The sequence below is a fragment of the Lampris incognitus genome, chromosome 5 (genome assembly GCF_029633865.1).
Source record: "Lampris incognitus isolate fLamInc1 chromosome 5, fLamInc1.hap2, whole genome shotgun sequence".
In the NCBI taxonomy this organism is placed as follows: domain Eukaryota; kingdom Metazoa; phylum Chordata; class Actinopteri; order Lampriformes; family Lampridae; genus Lampris; species Lampris incognitus.
Genome location: NC_079215.1, coordinates 32,584,856 through 32,587,995, shown reverse-complemented (window position 1 = coordinate 32,587,995; position 3,140 = coordinate 32,584,856). Strand labels below are relative to the sequence as shown.

Here is a 3,140-nt window from a genome sequence, read left to right as displayed (position 1 = left end):
ATAACTTCGGCACGTAAGGTTATACATCACGCTCAGTCCGTTATTCAAGGTGCAACAACATAAACGACCTCTGTGGAAACAAGGAACTAAACAATAGTTCCTATTGTTACACCGTGTACCGAACTCTGCCTGTTTTGACCTTTTGGATATTTGCCTGATCCCTGCCTGTACCATTGCTAAGGATTTTTGAAATTTTAAGTTTGTCTGTTACTACCTCTTCGGTGCCTTGATTCCATGTTTTGCTCTCCTGATTTTAAAGACACCGAAACCTATTTTGTGTCCCTGAGTCTGCTTTTGGGTCCGCAGTCTTTACCGGGCCGCACCGGCCCTGACAGTAGGTATCAAACTAGTGTTCTCTACCAAGTTGTTGGTATCATTTTTAAAAAGGTTAAGTAGAATGCCATGTGGAGTTATTTTGCAGTTGTAAATAGTTTCAAATCTCTTTCTCGGAAACTGGATTCATGTTGACTGTTTTTTCTCTACACACAATTTTGTTTTGATTAACAACTCAGGGCTCTGTTAGGTTGTGTTTATTACCATTGCTGCTGCTACATCTGAATTAACCACTGAAAATATATAGGATTTTCTTTACAACTAAAAACCTCCCTTGCTTGTTCTCTTACCCCAAACTCCAGAAAAAGCAAAGAGACAACTTAATGATTACAGCAGTAACAAAGTGAAGGAAAGAATGTTTATTAATGTTAAATAAATAATACATAGACTTTTTTTTAAATTATTTCACCTTCGAACTACTACTTACTTGGTTATAAATTAAGTTACATAAGTACAAATGATGCAGAATATCTAGAAAAATTGTACATTTAAGTTTGGGTAAAAGTTGCTACTTCTTTTTTTTAGTTGAAATGCAGAAAGAACTGCATGTCTAACTGACCACCATTATATAAGCAAAGTTTCATTCATCCCTAGAGAAGCCATTGCCTCTCCAATACCAAGTGTAGAGAAACAATAAGAAAAATAGCATAACATTCATAGGTCTACTTGTTGACAAAGCCCCGCTGGTGGTATGTGATATTGCCACTGTTGTATTTGGTCTTGTGGTAGAAATGGTTGTTGAAGTTGTCGGTGGCGCTCCAGTTATGGTAGTAGCAATTGTTGAATTTTTCAAAGCTGTTATCAGAGTAAAACATTTTATTTGTAATTGAATGTCTTTGTCAGATAATATTCTATTGTCATTTTCTCGCCAAGTAAAGATGTTATAGCACATCAGGGTAGCAATGAACAGTTTCATGAAAAGCATAGTTAAGTATTGTGTGGTTGTTCTTTCCATCCATCCATTATCCAAACCGCTTATCCTTACTCAGGGTTGCAAGGATGCTGGAGCTTATCCCAGCAGTCATTCGGCGGCAGGCGGGGACACACCCTGGACAGGCCACCACACCATCACAGGGCCAACACACACGCATTCACACCAAGGGACAATTTAGTACGGCCGATTCGCCTGACCTACATGTCTTTGGACTGTGGGTGGAAACCGGAGTACCTGGAGGGAACCAACGCAAACACGGGGAGAACATGCAAACTCCACACAGAGGATGACCTGGGAAGACCCCCAAGGTTGGAGTAGCCCAGGGCTCGAACCCAGGACCTTCTTGCTGTGAGGTGACCGTGCTAACCACTGCGCCACCGTGCCATCCTATATGGTTGTTCAGGGATATTAAATGCATATTGCAATTTGTAAGAATAACTATTGAAACATAAGCAAGAGAGTGCATAAAAAAGGCCACTTACCCACAATTATACTATTGGGGATGATATTGAGAAATACAACTGAATTATTGACTGCCATTTCAAGAGATTCCTCTGCGCTGGTGATGTTAGGAACCACTGTTTGGTTTACAAAAACCAAATCAGCCTCCACCGCAACAGAGCCCTGCCTATTGAGAGATTTTTTTTTTCATTTTCAGACACTTTGTGAATATTCTTAATTTGCTCATATAGCACATGCATTATGTAAGATATGGAAATATGTATAACTTACCAAAAACGTTTGACGATGCATCTCAGGAATATCAGAGGATACATTTTAAGGTAACCTCTATTTAGCTATAAAAAGATGGAAAGAAGAATCTTAGTGAGTTTGAATCTTCTGAAATATGTAAGGATTATTTTTAGATAAATTTTACATTTGCTTTGTTTCTCTAGATTGTTTTTTTTTTTTTTTTTTTTTTTTTTTAGAAAAGGGTGGTATATTACCTCTGTTGTGACATTATTAGCCAGCTCCTTGTATTGCTGGGACTGTGGGTTGTTGTATGCTTGGAGGAAATCGCGCTCCATCCGGAACTGGAGGATAAGGATGCCCTCATCTTCTTGTGGGAGATCGGTTGATGGTGCAGTTGGGACTTTCATAGTGGTTGTGGTTATCAGTTCACTCACTGAGGCAATGGTAGAAACTGTTGTTAGAGCTATAGTTGTCTGAGCTCTGGTTGTAGATGCTGGTATTGTTACTGCTGGTGAGAGCTGAAGGTGGACAGATAGTGCAAGGTATAAAATGTCTAGCAGATTTCTGTCTTAGAAATCCACTATTCTGAAGACACACACTATTCAAGTTTTGGTGTAAGGCTTTTCAGAGGTAGGCTAATGCATGCAGAATTAAGAGAAAAAATTTTCTAATACCAAGTCATTAGCCCTTGATTTCTGTAAGCAGCTGATTAGGGAATGCTTCAAGGAAAATTCTGCTATTATTTAACCTAAGCCCTAGTTTCCTATCATTAGGAGTCACACCGAGCAATCGGTATTAGAATATTTTATATTGATTCAGCACTGAACAAGCTCGTGTCAGCCAACTGCTGCACAAAAAACTGCAATGTAATTATTTGTGGTAATGGGCCTAGTGGTTGCCAAATAACATCCACGGAAAGAGCTCATTTTAGTGCTAACAGGTACTCTTAACAGGGCTTTGGTTAAAAAATATGGATGTTTTGATTTAATGTGATTTCTCTTCTTTCTGTTTTATTCAAAGTTATCTGTACACTTTGAGTCTGTTTTTTTGTATGGGTTTATTTATGAAGGCTTTTAAAGGTTGAGGAATAGGTTCACTTTTTGAAAATAGACCTCTTTAAAATATTGTCTGGCATCATTTCGAATTGTACAGCCCTGTTAACCTATTTTCTGGATCATTT

At 38.5% G+C, this 3,140-nt stretch overlaps 1 long non-coding RNA gene across 1 annotated transcript; it reads right to left on the bottom strand.

Annotated features, from left to right (window-relative positions):
• Positions 1-1,767: 1,767 nt before the first annotated feature.
• Positions 1,768-2,269, bottom strand: LOC130112332 (uncharacterized). The gene is made up of 3 exons (XR_008810234.1): positions 2,215-2,269; positions 2,000-2,064; positions 1,768-1,895 (listed from the first exon to the last, which is right to left on the bottom strand). It is a non-coding gene; the product is annotated as an uncharacterized LOC130112332 (long non-coding RNA).
• Positions 2,270-3,140: the final 871 nt, after the last annotated feature.